The sequence below is a fragment of the Panthera pardus genome, unplaced genomic scaffold (assembly GCF_024362965.1).
Source record: "Panthera pardus isolate Hobbes unplaced genomic scaffold, ASM2436296v1 HiC_scaffold_13, whole genome shotgun sequence".
NCBI lineage: Eukaryota > Metazoa > Chordata > Mammalia > Carnivora > Felidae > Panthera > Panthera pardus.
Window position 1 is genome coordinate 151114357 of NW_026526688.1, and position 19139 is coordinate 151133495.

Sequence of the window (19139 nt, forward strand, 5' to 3'; positions counted from 1 at the left end):
AATGCGCCAACTAAAAGACATAGGGTATCAGAATGGATAAAAAAACAAGACCCATCTATTTGCTGTCTACAAGAGACTCATTTTAGATCTGAGGACACCTTTAGATTGAGAGTGAGGGGATGGAGAACTATTTATCATGCTCCTGGAAGCCAAAAGAAAGCTGGAGTAGCCATACTTATATCAGACAAACTAGACTTTAAATTAAAGGCTGTAACAAGAGATGAAGAAGGGCATTATATAATAATCACAGGGTCTATCCACCAGGAAGAGCTAACTATTATAAATGTCTATGCGCCAAATACCCGAGCCCCCAGATATATAAAACAATTACTCATAAACATAAGCAACCTTATTGATAAGAATGTGGTCATTGCAGGGGACTTTAACACCCCACTTACAGAAATGGATAGATCATCTAGACACACAGTCAATAAACAAGGGCCCTGAATGATACATTGGATCAGATGGACTTGACAGATATATTTAGAACTCTGCATCCCAAAGCAACAGAATATACTTTCTTCTCGAGTGCACATGGAACATTCTCCAAGATAGATCATATACTGGGTCACAAAACAGCCCTTCATAAGTTTACAAGAATTGAAATTATACCATGCATACTTTCAGACCACAATGCTATGAAGCTTGAAATCAACCACAGGAAAAAGTCTGGAAAACCTCCAAAAGCATGGAGGTTAAAGAACACCCTACTAACGAATGAGTGGGTCAACCAGGCAATTAGAGAAGAAATTAAAACATATATGGAAACAAACGAAAATGAAAATACAACAATCCAAACGCTTTGGGATGCAGCGAAGGCAGTCCTGAGAGGAAAATACATTGCAATCCAGGCCTATCTCAAGAAACAAGAAAAATCCCAAATACAAAACCTAACAGCACACCTAAAGGAAATAGAAGCAGAACAGCAAAGGCAGCCTAAACCCAGCAGAAGAAGAGAAATCATAAAGATCAGAGCAGAAATAAACAATATAGAATCTAAAAAAACTGTAGAGCAGATCAACGAAACCAAGAGTTGGTTTTTTGAAAAAATAAACAAAATTGACAAACCTCTAGCCAGGCTTCTCAAAAAGAAAAGGGAGAGGACCCAAATAGATAAAATCATGAATGAAAATGGAATGATTACAACCAATCCCTCAGAGATACAAACAATTATCAGGGAATACTATGAAAAATTATATGCCAGCAAATTGGACAACCTGGAAGAAATGGACAAATTTCTAAACACCCACACTCTTCCAAAACTCAATCAGGAGGAAATAGAAAGCTTGAACAGACCCATAACCAGCGAAGAAATTGAATCGGTTATCAAAAATCTCCCAACAAATAAGAGTCCAGTACCAGATGGCTTCCCAGGGGAGTTCTACCAGACATTTAAAGCAGAGATAATACCTATCCTTCTCAAGCTATTCCAAGAAATAGAAAGGGAAGGAAAACTTCCAGACTCATTCTATGAAGCCAGTATTACTTTGATTCCTAAACCAGACAGAGACCCAGTAAAAAAAGAGAACTACAGGCCAATATCCCTGATGAATATGGATGCAAAAATTCTTAATAAGATACTAGCAAATCGAATTCAACAGCATATAAAAAGAATTATTCACCATGATCAAGTGGGATTCATTCCTGGGATGCAGGGCTGGTTCAACATTCGCAAATCGATCAACGTGATACATCACATTAACAAAAAAAAAGAGAAGAACCATATGATCCTCTCAATCGATGCAGAAAAGGCCTTTGACAAAATCCAGCACCCTTTCTTAATAAAAACCCTTGAGAAAGTCGGGATAGAAGGAACATACTTAAAGATCATAAAGGCCATTTATGAAAAGCCCACAGCTAACATCATCCTCAACGGCGAAAAACTGAGAGCTTTTTCCCTGAGATCAGGAACACGACAGGGATGCCCACTGTCACCGCTGCTGTTTAATATAGTGCTGGAAGTTCTAGCATCAGCAATCAGACAACAAAAGGAAATCAAAGGCATCAAAATTGGCAAAGATGAAGTCAAGCTTTCGCTTTTTGCAGATGACATGATATTATACATGGAAAATCCGATAGACTCCACCAAAAGTCTGCTAGAACTGATACATGAATTCAGCAAAGTTGCAGGATACAAAATCAATGTGCAGAAATCAGTTGCATTCTTATACACTAACAATGAAGCAACAGAAAGACAAATGAAGAAACTGATCCCATTCACAATTGCACCAAGAAGCATAAAATACCTAGGAATAAATCTAACCAAAGATGTAAAAGATCTGTATGCTGAAAACTATAGAAAGCTTATGCAGGTAATTGAAGAAGATATAAAGAAATGGAAAGACATTCCCTGCTCATGGATTGGAAGAATAAATATTGTCAAAATGTCAATACTACCCAAAGCTATCTACACATTCAATGCAATCCCAATCAAAATTGCACCAGCATTCTTCTCGAAACTAGAACAAGCAATCCTAAAATTCATATGGAACCACAAAAGGCCCCGAATAGCCAAAGTAATTTTGAAGAAGAAGACCAAAGCAGGAGGCATCACAATCCCAGACTTTAGCCTCTACTACAAAGCTGTCATCATCAAGACAGCATGGTATTGGCATAAAAACAGACACACAGACCAATGGAATAGAATAGAAACCCCAGAACTAGACCCACAAACGTATGGCCAACTCATCTTTGACAAAGCAGGAAAGAACATCCAATGGAAAAAAGACAGTCTCTTTAACAAATGGTGCTGGGAGAACTGGACAGCAACATGCAGAAGGTTGAAACTAGACCACTTTCTCACACCATTCACAAAAATAAACTCAAAATGGATAAAGGACCTGAATGTGAGACAGGAAACCATCAAAACCTTAGAGGAGAAAGCAGGAAAAGACCTCTCTGACCTCAGCCGTAGCAATCTCTTACTCGGCACATCCCCAAAGGCAAGGGAATTAAAAGCAAAAGTGAATTACTGGGACCTTATGAAGATAAAAAGCTTCTGCACAGCAAAGGAAACAACCAACAAAACTAAAAGGCAACCAACGGAATGGGAAAAGATATTTGCAAATGACACATCGGACAAAGGGCTAGTATCCAAAATCTATAAAGAGCTCATCAAACTCCACACCCGAAAAACAAATAACCCAGTGAAGAAATGGGCAGAAAACATGAATAGACACTTCTCTAAAGAAGACATCCGGATGGCCAACAGGCACATGAAAAGATGTTCAACGTCGCTCCTTATCAGGGAAATACAAATCAAAACCACACTCAGATACCACCTCACGCCAGTCAGAGTGGCCAAAATGAAGAAATCAGGAGACTATAGATGCTGGAGAGGATGTGGAGAAACGGGAACCCTCTTGCACTGTTGGTGGGAATGCAAATTGGTGCAGCCGCTCTGGAAAGCAGTGTGGAGGTTCCTCAGAAAATTAAAAATAGACCTACCCTATGACCCAGCAATAGCACTGCTAGGAATTTATCCAAGGGATACAGGAGTACTGATGCATAGGGGCACCTGTACCCCAATGTTTATAGCGGCACTCTCAACAATAGCCAAATTATGGAAAGAGCCTAAATGTCCATCAACTGATGAATGGATAAAGAAATTGTGGTTTATATACACAATGGAATACTACGTGGCAATGAGAAAAAATGAAATATGGCCTTTTGTAGCAACATGGATGGAACTGGAGAGTGTGATGCTAAGTGAAATAAGCCATACAGAGAAAGACAGATACCATATGGTTTCACTCTTATGTGGATCCTGAGAAACATAACAGAAACCCATGGGGGAGGGGAAGGAAAAAAAAAAAAAAGAGGTTAGAGTGGGAGAGAGCCAAAGCATTAGAGACTGTTAAAAACTGAGAACAAACTGAGGGTTGATGGGGGGTGGGAGGGAGGGCAGGGTGGGTGATGGGTATTGAGGAGGGCACCTTTTGGGATGAGCACTGGGTGTTGTATGGAAACCAATTTGACAGTAAATTTCATATATTAAAAAAGAAAAAAAAAAAAAAGAAAAAAAAAAAAAAAGAATGAACATGCAGTACTAGATGAGAGTTGAAGATATCAATGAGAAGTAAGGGTTAGATTTTTTTTTTTTATAGTTTACCATGTTATATTTTATTTTATTTATTTATTTATTTATTTATTTATTTATTTAATATATGAAATTTACTGTCAAATTGGTTTCCATACAACACCCAGTGCTCATCCCAAAAGGTGCCCTCCTCAATACCCATCACCCACTCTCCCCTCCCTCCCACCCCCCATCAACCCTCAGTTTGTTCTTAGTTTTTAACAGTCTCTTATGCTTTGGCTTTCTCCCACTCTAACCTCTTTTTTTTTTTTTTTTTTCAACTAAGGGTTAGATTAAGGTAGTAGATAGATCAACACATTTGTCTGTACACATGGGTTATCATACTCACAGATATTTCCTAGCTGTGTTCTCTGAGAAGGCCTAGAAGACTAATGCCCAGGTCTTGATTTCTAATATCACTCTTCAATACATGGTAGCAGGACCTTTTGGAAAAATTGCTGATTCTAGAACTGTAAGGAAGAACTCAAAAAGAAAAATTTTCCAGTTGTGTCAAATGAACACAAGAATCACCTGGAAGAGCTCCCAATAACTGAGTCTGAAACAATTTGGGAAATCAAAGAAATGAGGTAGTATTAGATAATAATTCAAAATATAAAAGAAATATCCACAATTGAAGATTGATATAAATCCATGATTGAGTAAATAAATAACTAAGGGAGAACAGACAGGTCTCTAGCTTGAAGATGCCAAATTATTCATGTATATACTCACCCCTCAAGGAGGTGCAGCATTACTCTCATCTCTTAGTTGTGGACTATGTGTAGTTTCTTTCTAATGATTACAGTATGGAAGAGAAGAGGGGAAGAAACTTTACGGTAGAGACCTCTGACAAACACTAACTCAGCCAGATGTTCAGAGTTAAAAGCATCAGTGACAAGTCATGCTAATAGCATATATACCCTTTATATGATGAAAACCACACTTTACTTCTTAGGTATTCATTCCAAAAATACATACCTATAGTCTAACCATGAGGAAAACATCAGATACACAAAAATTGAAGAGCATTCTATAAAATATACTGGTGGTAAATACATCCCCAAAAGTGATAAGTACATTTATTTATTCATTCAATCAGCCAACAGTTTATTGAGCAGTATGGTCTGGTAAGTTTTAGGTGCTAAGATTACAGCAGGAACGAACCTAAGAATATCCCTACGCTCATGGAGTTTATACTGTAATGAAGGAAACAGAAGTAAATAAGATATAACATGGCATCCTGGATGAGATTCTAGAACAGTAAAAGGACATTAGGTAAAAACTAATAAGTGCAAATCAAGTTGGGACTTTAGCCAATGCCAATGTGTCAGGATTAGTTCATTAACTTGACAAATGTACTATAGTACAATGTTAGTGATAGGGGAAACTGTGCACAACACATGAAATGTCTCTAATGTCTTTGCAATTTTTTTATACATTTAAAATTAACCTAAAATTAAGAGTTTAATAAGATTTTTTTTCAAAAGAATACATGCCATCTAAGAGACTAATTCAGTATTGGTTTTATATCCATTAATTCAGTATTGGTTCTAGATCCATCATGTGTTGTATTGGCCCTAGGTCTTTTCTCTAACTATTAAGATCTTGGTGATGGATTTCATGGTTCTCTTCTATATGCAGACCACCCCTCACCATGTAATATGGTTTTGTGTCTTTGATCTTTAAAGAGAATGATGGGTCACAGTCTCAAAACTTTTTCCCTAGGAGACTCCTTTCTCCTCTTTATAAATTTTATATGCAAAAGAATATGTTAGTTTAGGGATACTCCTAATTCTGGTCATATCCAGTCGATTGCTGGAAAAAAAAGATTATTTATCTTCTGCCAACAGATCCAAACCCCAGATCTCCCTAAATAAAAAAAAAAAATCCCATCATAGTAATTCTTCACTTTTGAAATGTGTTTATATTTTATTTCATCACTTGTGTTGATCCTTCACACAATTTCATTAGGAAGTGAACTTTGTTTTGTTCTTCAATATGCTACCTGGGAATGAGTGGAGGGTGAATGTGAGCAGAAAGGGTAGGATACTAAGCTTGAGTCAAACATAAATTATGTTAAACGGTCCCTTCTGTTAAGGCCTCTAATTTATCTGCATCTATGTTCTCTAATAAAGAATGCAATTCATATGCAATAATAATATTCCCGTGCCTGTTCTGTCCAGCAGGCAAAACAGCTGTGTCCAGCTGAGGGACAAACACAAGGCACCACTGTTGTCATGCTAAATCAGCTGCAATTACACAACATCTGCTTTCTGTTCAGATTATAGCGCTGTGATTTTCTAGTCATCATACTACTTTTTATGTCTCCAAACTAGCTCTACTATAAACTCAAACTGATACTTCAACCAGTTCCTTCTCCCCTATTCATTCCTCCTACCTTAGTATAAAATTACCACATATTACATTTTTATCCCAATAATTGTTTTCAAAACATTAGTTAAAGTGTATTATCCCTCAGAAATTTTAGAAGGAATAGTTGAACAGGGATAATATTTTAGGACTCATTTTCCATTATACTTTCAAATCATGTCATGCCATTACTTTCTATTCTTCATGAATTCCGAAGTGGTAAATGCATTCATTTATTCATTCATTCAGTTAGTCAACAGTTTAATAAGCACTATGGTCTGGTCAGTTTTAGGTGCTAAGATTATACCAGGAACAAACTTGATAGCATCTCTACAATCATGGAGTTTATATTCTGATGAAAAATACAGAAGTAAAATGAAGTATAATATATAGTGGTACCTGACAAGGATGACAATGAGCAAAAAAGAGAGTTTAAAAGTTTCAGAAACTGAGCGTAAGGGGCAATTATTTATATATAGTAGTCAGGAAAGGAAAGTGACCTTGAAAGTTTACTCTGCTTCATGGATAAATACTGTGTTAACTGGAAATACTTCTAGACATTTTTTCCCATATCAGTGTTCAGTTGTGACTTGTCTTCACAGAGATAACACACACATTACAATCAATGGTAGAAAATGTCAATAAGGTAAATTGATTCACCCTTACGCTTAATGTTGAAGAGTAGTTCAGAAAGTATACTTCTACAGGACATGACATTTCATGCCTTAAATGCTATCCATATGCTACCTGCCTGCTACCTCCTTTTCCCTCAAAAATAACTCACCTGAGTTAATCCTACTTGTTCTTTCAATCCTTAGTGAAATGTCACTTTCCCAGGGAATCTTTCCTAACTCTCACCCATTCAGGGTCAGGTTTGAAAATATTTGATAGTTTCCTATGTTTACTCATGGAACTATCAACAGAATTTTAATTATATCTTATTTGTATGAGTATATATTTAATACCTGGCTGTTCTGTTGGAATATAGCTTTAGGACAGCAGAGGTAAAGATTTTGTTCCTGGTAAGTTCCCGATGCTTAGCAAAGTGCCTGAAAAATACTTGATAATTATTCATTTTATAAATAAACTTTTTTTACCATTGAGAGGAAAGAAAAACTTGTTAAATATTTCTATTTTTGTTTGGCTGATTTGGTTCTGTTTCCTTTTCACAACATTTTGCTGCAATATAAATAAAATAGTTGTATAAAATTTACCATGATGATGTTTGTTCTTTGTGTTTATGGTAAATTAAAGTACATATTCAGCAACAAGTCTTCTTAGAAAATGTGTTGCTTTTTAAGATGGATTGAAGAGGTGGTCCAACAAGACAATGTAGGAAACCCCTAAACTCTCCTCCTCTCATAGATACACCAGATCTACACCTACTAATTCCATTTCAAAAGGAATGGGGGGTTAATTATACACTTTCTGCACAATAAATGATAGAACTGGATGGAGAAAGGCAGGAAAGATGAAGGCACGAAAACAAGAACATAACAACTTGCAGTAGGGAAGGATACTGATGAGGAGCATGCATATAGATTCACCTGCCCTGGGACAAAGTGAAAAGAGAAAGGTTTTAAGAGAAATTAGACTATAAGTGAAAAAAATCCATTTACTAACCCTAGAGCATTTGTCAAGTTGGTAGAGAACTGATAGAATTCTCTCCATCATTGAAGGTTCTGGAAAACACTAATTTTTATTTCCCCTCTCCACCTTGATGGTGTGAGTGGAAGCAAGGTCCTTGTACTCTAGCCAGCCTGCTAGGATTGCCCCAACCCATCCCAGACCCCTGGTCCACACCACCTCCAGCTTCCCCACCCAAGGTGGATACAGTGTGGGATGGGCTGGGAAACGCTGGCCTCAACAAAACACAGTCATCCCACCAAGGCCACTATGGCACAGCATGCCTCAGGATCCACTTGGTGACTGTCCTGTCCAGCCCCAGGTGTCTGGCCAAGGTGATCCAAAGGGTGATACACTTCCAACACCCCTCATAGCCTGTACCCATTCTAACTAGTCTGCCAACACAGCCCCAGCATGGTACACCATGGGTCCCTCCTAGCCTGTGCCCACTCCATTTCCATTCATATTTCCAAGTCACCACTAGCACAGTGAAGTCCAGGACACCCCCTTTCCTATGCCCAATTTAGCTACCCTGTCAAGATGGCCCAGGTGTTTACACCCTGGGATCCCTGCCCCAACCCCAGCCCACACTTGCTCCAGCTCCAGTTGTTCTGCCAGGTGGCACATTCCTGGACGCCCCAAGACTATATGTACTCCAATTCCAGCCATCTCATCAAGATGACCCTCAGGTGTTGTTACTACGGATACCCTGGCTCACACCTGCTATTGACCCAGCCAGCCTGCCAAAGCAGTAAGACATATACATTCTACACAGGGAATGCTCTTACATAAGGCCACTCTTTCAAGACAGAGAAAACCACACTCAGATACCACCTCACGCCAGTCAGAGTGGCCAAAATGAAGAAATCAGGAGACTATAGATGCTGGAGAGGATGTGGAGAAACAGGAACCCTCTTGCACTGTTGGTGGGAATGCAAATTGGTGCAGCCGCTATGGAAACCAGTGTGGAGGTTCCTCAGAAAATTAAAAATAGACCTACCCTATGACCCAGCAATAGCACTGCTAGGAATTTATCCAAGGGATACAGGAGTACTGATGCATAGGGGCACTTGTACCCCAATGTTTATAGCAGCACTCTCAACAATAGCCAAATTATGGAAAGAGCCTAAATGTCCATCAACTGATGAATGGATAAAGAAATTGTGGTTTATATACACAATGGAATACTACGTGGCAATGAGAAAAAATGAAATATGGCCTTTTGTAGCAACGTGGATGGAACTGGAGAGTGTGATGCTAAGTGAAATAAGCCATACAGAGAAAGACAGATACCATATGGTTTCACTCTTATGTGGATCCTGAGAAACGTAACAGAAACCCATCGGGGAGGGGAAGGAGAAAAAAAAAAAAAAAAAAAAAAAGTTAGAGTGGGAGAGAGCCAAAGCATAAGAGACTCTTAAAAACTGAGAACAAACTGAGGGTTGATGGGGGGTGGGAGGGAGGGCAGGGTGGGTGATGGGTATTGAGGAGGGCACCTTTTGGGATGAGCACTGGGTGTTGTATGGAAACCAATTTGACAGTAAATTTCATATATTAAAAAATAAAAAAATAATAAAAAAATAAAAAATAAAATCTGTAAAAAAAAAAAAGACAGAGAGGTAGATGTTCCACTTAATTTATAAAAACAAACACAAAAAGCCAAAAAAAAAAAAAAAAAGAAATAGAGGAATATGTTTCAAATGAAAGAACCAGATAACTAACCCACCAATACTCTAATGAAATAGAGATAAGTATTTGACCTGACAAACAGTGCAAAGCAATGGTTATAAAGAGCTCACCAAACTTGGGAGAAGTATGGAGGAAGAGAGTGAAAACTTTAGCCAAGAGTAAAAAAAAAAAAAAAAAAAAAAAAAAAAAAAAAGCATAGTAAAGAACCAATCAGAACTGAAAAATTCAGTAACAAATGAAAAATACACTAGAAGATATTCAATAGCAGATTAAAAGACACAGAAGAATGGATCAGTTATCCAGAAGAAGAATAGTGGAAATTACCCAATCATAACGGCAAGAAGGAAGGAAGGAAGGAAGGAAGGTAGGAAGGAAGGAAACAAGCAAGGAAGGAGAAAGAAAGAAAGAAGGAAAGAAAGAAAGAAAGAAAGAAAGAAAGAAAGAAAGAAAGAAAGAAAGAAAGAAAGTTAGTTTAGGGTCTTTAGGATAACCTAAATATACTGACATTTACATTATATGGATCCAGTAGGAGAAGAGAGAAAAGGGTAGCAAATTTATTTGAAGAAATAATGGCTGAAAATTCCCCTCACCTGGGGAAGGAAACAAACATCCAGATTTAGGAAACATGAGATTCGTGATCAATATGAACTCAAAGAGATCCACACCAAAATATAATTATAATTAAAACTGCAAAAGTTAAAGATAGAAAGTCTTAAAAGCAGTATAAGAAAAAACAAACAAGCAAATAGTCGCACACCCCAAAACTCCATAAGGCTATTAAGCTGATTTTTCAGTAGAAATTTTACAGATCAGAAAGGAGTGGCAGGATATATTTAAAGTGCTAAAAGAAGAAAAATTACCACCAAGGATACTCTACCTAGCAAGGACAACTTTCAAAAGTGAAAAGGAGGTAAAGAGTTCCCTGACTAGCAAAAGCTAAATGAGTTCATCACCACTAAGCTGGGTTTATAATATTCAAGGGTCTTCATTGGTAAGAAAAAATTATGACTAAATATAATCTGTAAAACAAAACAATCTCATTGGTAAGACAAATATATAGGAAAACAATGAATCAATTATTTAAAGATAGTATAAATGTTAAAGACAAAAATAATAAAATCAACGATAATTATTAGCTAAGGGATGAACAAAATAAAAAGATGTAAAATATGACGTCAAAAACATACAGGTGAAAGGGAGAGAACAGTATAATGCCTTTAAAATATATTTGAACTTAAATGACTATCAGCTTCAAATAGATGGTTATATAGGTATAGATAGACATGTGTGAACTTAACGGTAACCACAAACCAAAAACCTACAACAGATTCCCAAAATTAAAGGGAAAGAAACCCAAAAATAACAGTAAAGAAAGTAATCAAACCCCAAGGGAAATGATCAAGAGAAAAAGAAAGGAATAGAGAATTACAAAAGCAACAAGAAAACAATCAACAACATGGCAATGAGTACATACCTATCAATAATTACTGTCAATGTAAATGGCAAAAGACTTCAGGTGGCTGAATGGATAAAAAGCAAGACCCATTTATATACTGCCTACAAAAAACTCACTTCAGAACTAAAGACACATACAGACAGCAAGTAAAATGATTTAAAAAATATATTCCATGGGAAAGGAAACAAAAGATAGAACAGTAATATTTATATCAGACAAAATGACTTTAAAACAGACTGTATCAAAAGACAAAGAACGGTACTACATAATGTAAAGTTGTCAATCCAAGAGGATATGCCACTTTTAAATATTTATGCAACTAACACAGAAGCACCTAAATATATAAAGCAAATATTAACAGACATCAAGGGAGAAATTACAGTAATACAATAATAATAGGGAACTTTAACTTCCCACTTACATCAACGGATAGATCAGACAGAAAACCAATAAACACATTGGTCTTAAATAACACATTAGACCAGATGAAATTAACTGATATATATATATATATAGAACATTCCACCCACAAATTGTAGAATACACATTCTTTTCAAGTACACATGGAACATTCTTTAGGATAGATTACATATTAGGCCCAAAACAAACCTCAGTAAATTTAAGAAGACTGAAACCATTATCAGACAACTTTTTTGACCATAACAGTATGAAACTAGAAATCAACTATAAGAGAAAAAAAAACTGGAATAAGAAAAACAAGCATGTAGAGGATAAACAACTACAATATACTACTAAACAACCAGTGGGTAAATGAAGAAATCAGAGGAAATCAAAAAACAATTTAAGATAAATGAAAATGGAAAGACAACTTTCCAAAGTCTATGGGACATTGCAAAAGCAGTTTTAAGAGGGAAGTTCATAGTGATAAGGGCTTACCTCAGGAAATAAAATCACAAATAAAGAATCCAATTTTAGAGCTAAATGTGCTATAAAGAACAAAGTTAGTAGAAGGAAGAAAATAAGATCAGAGTGAAAGTAAATTAAACAGGGACTTATAAAACAATAGAAAAGATCAATGAAACTTAAAGCTGGTCCTTTGAAAAGATAAATAATGAAACTCTAGGCAGACTCATCAAGAAAGAGAGAGGAGTCAATATATAAAGTTAGAAATTAAAGGGGAGAGGTTACAAATGACATCACAGAAATGCAAAGGATTGCAAGAAAATACTATAAAATTATATTCCAATAAATTGATCAACCTAAAAGAAAGGGATAACTTCTTAGAAATACACAACTATCTAAAACTGAATTGTGAAGAAACAGAAAATATGAATAGACCAATTAATTACAAGTAACAAAATTAAATCAATGATTTAAAAACTTCCCCCAAACAGGTCCAGGACCAGAAAGCTTTACAGGAAATATCTACCAAAAATTTAAAGAGTTTGTACCTATCTTTCTCAAATTATTTTAAAAAATGAACAGAAAGAATGCTTCAAAACCTTTTAGGAGGCCAACATTACCCTAACACCAAAACCAGACACACACACACACACACACACACACACACACACACACACACACACACACACACTATATCCCTGACGAATAGAGATGTAAAAATTATCACCAATATGTTAGCAACACAAATTCAACAATATATTAAAAAAGATGATACACCATGATCCATTAACATTTATTTCAGAGATGCAAGAATGACTCAACATCTGCAAATCAATGAATGTAATATACCATATTAACAAATGATAAAAATCATGATGCCAATCAATGCAGACAATACATGTGACAAAATCCATCATCCATCATGATAAAAACTTGAAATAAAGTGTATATATAGAAGGAATATAACAACATAATAAAGGTCATATGTGACAAACCCACAGCTCACGTCATACTCAATGGTGAATAAATGAAAGTGTTCCCTTTAAGATCGGGAACACGACAACGATGCCCATTCTGGCCACTTTTACTTAACATAGTATTGGAGGTCCTAGCCAGCACAATTAAACAGGTAAAGGAAAAAAGTAAAAGTCTTCCAAGTAGGAACGGAAGAAATAAAACTGTCACTATTTGCAGATAACATAACACAACAGAAATCCCTCAAGACTTCCATCAAAAGTGTAGAACTTATCAATGAGTTCAGTAAAGTTACAGATACAGCATACAGAAATTTGAAACATTTCTATATACCAATAATGAGCTACCAGAAATAGAAATTAAGAAAACAATCCCAATTACAATTGCATCAAAATGAATAAAACACCCAAGAATAAATTTAACTAAGGAAGTGAAAGACCTACACTCTGGAAACTATGAGATACTGATGAAAGAAATTAAAGATGACACAAATAAATTGAAGGATTTCTGTGCTCATAGATTGGAAGAACAAATATTATTAAAATGTCCATACCACCCAAAGCAAACTACAGATTCAATGCAATTCCCATCAAAATACCAATGGAATTTTTCAAAGAACTAGAACAAAGAATCCTAAAATTTGTATGGGACCACAAAAGACCCCAAATAACCAAAACAACCTGAGGAAGAACAAAGTTGCAGGTATCTTGATCTCAAGTTTTAAACTATACCACAAAGCTATAGTAATCAAAACACTATGATACTGGTGCACATGCGAGTGTGCATACACACACGCATGTGCGCACACACACACACACACACACACCTATTAATAGAACAGAAAGTCCAGAAATAAACCTAGGATATGATCAATTTATCTACAGCAAAAGAGGCAAGAATATACAATGGGAAAAAGTCTCTTCAATAAGTGGTGCTGGGAAACTGGACAGCGACATGGAAAAGAATGAAACTGGACCAGAACCTTATACCATACACAAAAAATACACGCAAATGATTAAAGTTTTGAATGTTTAAGACCTGAAACGATAAAACTCCTAGAAGAAAACATAGGTAGTAATCTCTGACACTAGTCTTACCAGTAATTTTTTGGACCACTTTCCTAGGCAAGGGTAACAACAGCTAAAATAAACAGATGGAACTACATCAAACTAAAAAGGTTTTGTGCAGCAAAGGAAACCACCAACACAATAAAAACTGAACCTACTGAATGGGAAGTGATATTTTCAAGTAATACATCCAATAAGAGGTTAATGTCCAAAATATATAAAGAACTTATATAACTTAATATCAAAAAGCAAACATCTGGATTTTAAAATGGTCAGGGGACCTGAACAGACATCTTTTTCAAAGAAGACATACACATGACCAATAGGCACACAAGAATATGCTCAACATTACTAATCATCAGGGATATTCAAATCAAAATCACGAGATATCACGTCACGAATGTCAAATTGGCTGTTATCAAAAAGAAAAAAAATATCAAGTGTTGGTGAGAATGTAGAGAAAAGGGAACATTTGTAAACTATTGGTGGGAATATAAATTGGTGCAGCCACTGTGAAAATAGGATGGAGGTTACTTAAAAAATTAAAAATAGAACAAACCATATGATCCAGCAATTCCACTTGTGGGTATTTATCCAAAGAAAATAAAAACACCAATTTGAAGACCCAGATACACCCCTATGTTCACTGCAGCATTATTGACATTAGCCAAGACATGGAAGCAACCTAAATGTCCACTGTTAGACAAGTGGGTAAAGAAGTTGTGTGTGTGTGTATATATAGTCAACCATAAAAGAAATGAAATATTGCCATTTGCAATAACATGGATGGATATGGAGGATATTATGCTAAATGAGATAAGTTAGAGAAAGACAAATACCATATGAGTTTACTAACACATGGAATCCAGAAAAAAAAAAAGAACAAACAAAACAGAAACAGACTCATATATACAAAGAACCAATCGGTGATTACCAGAGGGGAGGGGCTTGGGAAAAGTAGGCAAATTATGTAAAGGAGATTAAGAGCTATAAACTTCCAGTTATAAAATAAATAAGTCACAGGGGTGTAATGTACAATATAGAGACTATAGTAAATATTGTGATAATTTTGGTGACAGAAGGTAATAACACTTCATGTGGGGATCATTTGATAGTGTATAAAAATATCAAATCACTGTGATGTACATCTGAAGCTAATAGGATTTTGGAAATCAATTATGCTTCAACAACAAAAAAAGATTATTTAGAGACAAAGGATGCAGATAAGTAATATGATAAATTGACTTACACTCCTAACAAGAAAATGTACTTATTGGAATGTTCACCATTATGTTTTAAAATGTTAAATCAAACCTTCATTTTTTTCCATCATTCTAGAGATATCCAATTATTTGTCTCTCATAATTCATAAATTTAAAGAAAACTGACCTAATTTACATTAATTTATATTCATATGAATATTTATTTTGAAGTGTTTTTCACCAAGTGCAGAAAACAAATCTATGAAATGGTAAAACAAGTATTGAGTCGGTTCTCTTTAGTCTCTTTATTTTTCCCTTACAATGAAAAGCATGATGTGATAGTATCATACTAATTATTTGAGGATTAAATCTGTATTAAATTAGGATTTAAATTGGATACTAATTAATTAGCATTAACTGGAACCAATTAGTGTTAAATTTTCCCTTTTTAAAAATGAAATTAAAACATTTATATTTTTAGTAACACTAGAACACAACAAAGAATTTGAAAAACATTCAAAATAAAAGTGGAATCTACATTCTCAAGAATCTCTTTTGATACTATTTCCTAGTGTTGTGCCATTTTAGAATATTTTGGTTTAAAAAAGAAGTTTGAGATACAGTCTGTTGCACTCTGCAAGTTGCAGTGGAGTATAAGGCAAGAAAATCAGATTTCTGGTGCTCTACATAATATCCCAGGATCCTTTTCATGTGCTCAGACTGTGGAGTATTACTTCATTGTTTACCTGATATTATTTGTTTAATGCCATTCTTCCTCGTTAGATGGTTAGACGATAGGTGAATTAATCTAGCACAGTGCCTCAATAGGTCCTCGATAAATACTTGCTGATTGTTGACGTAACATGCTTATTGACTTGACCCAAATAGACTTTTTAAATTTATAATATGGACATAAATTGCATCACCCCATAGCATTGTCATATGGAACAAATAAGAAAATAAATTGTTTTAAGAAGTTCCAACAATGTCAAGGAATGTAAAGTATTATTATTCTAGCCAACATCACTTTGACAGGGACAAGGTAACTTCCTTTTATGTCTTTCATTCTAAGCCTAGTATTAATCCCAGCTGCCATGGGCAAAAACTAAGGACAACTTAAATTTTACAAGCAGCATTTTGCACTTCTAAGGTATTTAAATTCTTTTGGAATAAATTACTGTATTTTGAAAGTCATAAATACTATTGAGTTTTTAAAATTTTTAATTGTTTATTTAACTTTTTTCCCTATCTTCATTGCCCCCTAATGCCTGTTTCCACTGCAACAATTTTCAAGTTGTCTTCCAGCTCGTGTTTCTTTGACTTTGCTCAAGAAACCTGTTAGGTGTTTGCCTACCACAGTTTTAAGTTTTCTGCTTAGTGTCTATAATTTAGTACATGTGACATTTTTAAGTTTACTTACTCCCCAACTCTAATCCATATTTTCACTAAGAAGTGATGCTTTCCATTTACTATGTTCATTTCTCCCATCTTGCAACACTTGTCTGTCTTTCAAGCTCAATAATATTTGGAGACTTATATCACATCAATATACCTGTTCACTGGGTGATTCCAATTCTAAGACAGGATCCTAAGGAAATAAGAGAGTTGTGTGCAAAGATGCATAAATGAGGACATTCATTACATGGTTAGTTATCATAGCAAAATAAAATTTAAAAGACTGCAAAAAAGTATGAACAATGTAACCATCCAAAAATAAAATATATATTATGAGATATCCTTTTCTCAGAATATTGTGTATCCAATAAAATTACATTTATAAAGAAGGAAGGAAAAATTGTTCCCTACAGGTGTGTTACATAACACTGTTGACAATAATAACAATAATAATGGTTTGTCTATGTTTCACATTCAACAGCATTTATTGGTGTCTAGCTGAAGACCAATATATCTTTGTTTTTGTTTTTTATTTGTATCTCACTTTAATATTTTTTTTCAATTTCTTTTTAAACTGCAAAATGTCTTCATTGGCATTTTTCTCTTCATATCACATAGTACAAGGTACATTATTACATTTCCCCCCTCTGGTAGATTGCATTAATGATCAAATTTTTCTCTAAATCCATTCTCTTTACCATGAACCTTTGTGGTAACTTCCTATGGGGCAAAAGCATAATTCTTTGCCCCTTGGCAGCCACATGTGGCTTGTTTGCGTCAATGAGATGTTAGTTATATAACACCAGCTCTCTTAAAAAGACCTTGTAGAACTAACTAGCCTACAGATCTCAGGAAGAATGAGATACTAGAACACAGCTACCCAAACTAAGCTTTTCCTCCAAAGCCTAGCCTATAATTGAAACTACATCACATTCGGATACATAGATTAGTTAAATCAAAATTAACTGAGCCAAATCTAGATTAGAGGAGCCATGACTAACCCTTAGGCATGAGAATAATAACAAATGATTGTTATTTTAGGTCACTAAGTTCTGGGATGGTATTTTATGCTGAATAAACCACTGGTTCAGTCTCACAGCAAAACTGAGTTAATAATAATTTATTTTTGCATATAAAATGTTCATGAGAACACTATATTACAACTTTCAATGCTTCAATAAACTTACCTTATTTTCATCTTATACCTATCTATAATTTCCTGTGATCAATACATGTGCTTTGTATTCAAAAGAAAAAAGTCCATACTTTCTCCATCACTGTAACATATAAGAAAACAAACTTCTGAGATATTAGCTAAAAGCTATGTTCTGCTTTCTTGTAGCTTTGACTGTAAATTTTATTTTGTCGTATCTCAGAATATAATTGTTAATTGTGTTAGAGTCAACTATGAGAATACATAAATAAAACATATGTATTGATCATTATTAAGGCTTACAATTATAAATGTTATAATATTAAAGCTTTATAGGTTATGATTCAATGGATCTTAAACAAAGATTTAGTCTTGGGTTTAAACCAAAACCAAATGGGTTTAAATGGGGGCAGAGAGGGGCGCCTGGGTGGTTCAGTAGGTTAAGCATCCGACTGCAGCCCAGGTCATGATCTCACAGTCTGTGAGTTCCAGCCCCGTGTCGGGCTCTGTACTGATAGCTCAGAGCCTGGAGCATGCTTCCGATTCTGTGCCTCCCTCCCTCTGCCCCTCCCCTGCTCATGCTCTGTCTCTCTCTCTGTCTCAAAAATAAATAAAAACATTAAAAAATAAATAAATAAATAAATAAATGGGGGCAGGGATACATACAACTAATTTCAAACACGTGAGATGATGGCATTAAGAATAGTTGGCTGGAAATAAATATTTGCTAAATTGTGAAACAATCCCCAAATTATGAGTGTGTTGAGAGAGAATCTGATAAATCAGAGTAAAAAAAGGAAAAAATACACATCGTAGAAGAGTATCACATGTGTCGGTCATGTCAGTAATTCAGAAAGCTTGCATATTATGCTTGCTGGCCTACAGAAAGTAGGCCATGAGTCACTCATGAGAGTGACTGTATGGATAGCAAACACATGAAAACACATTTGAAGAATGTTTTACCTAACCCAACTTTGTAGTTTAGGATACAAATAGAGCCATATTATTCCACTTAATCACATTGATCTCCTTCTGATCTTACTAGGAAGAAATCCATTATTTTTCTCTTGAGACTACCCTTACCTGCAATCATTTAACAACCCCGAACATGGCTTATTCAATCCAAAATATTCAGTAATGTTTTCAAATATCAAGCAGAGTGACAATTCCACAGTCAATCTCAGTGTTTGGTCACTGTCACCAGGAGTTGCTAATGGGCATTGATCACGTACAGTGCAGTAGATGCTTGTCCAGTGGAGCAAGT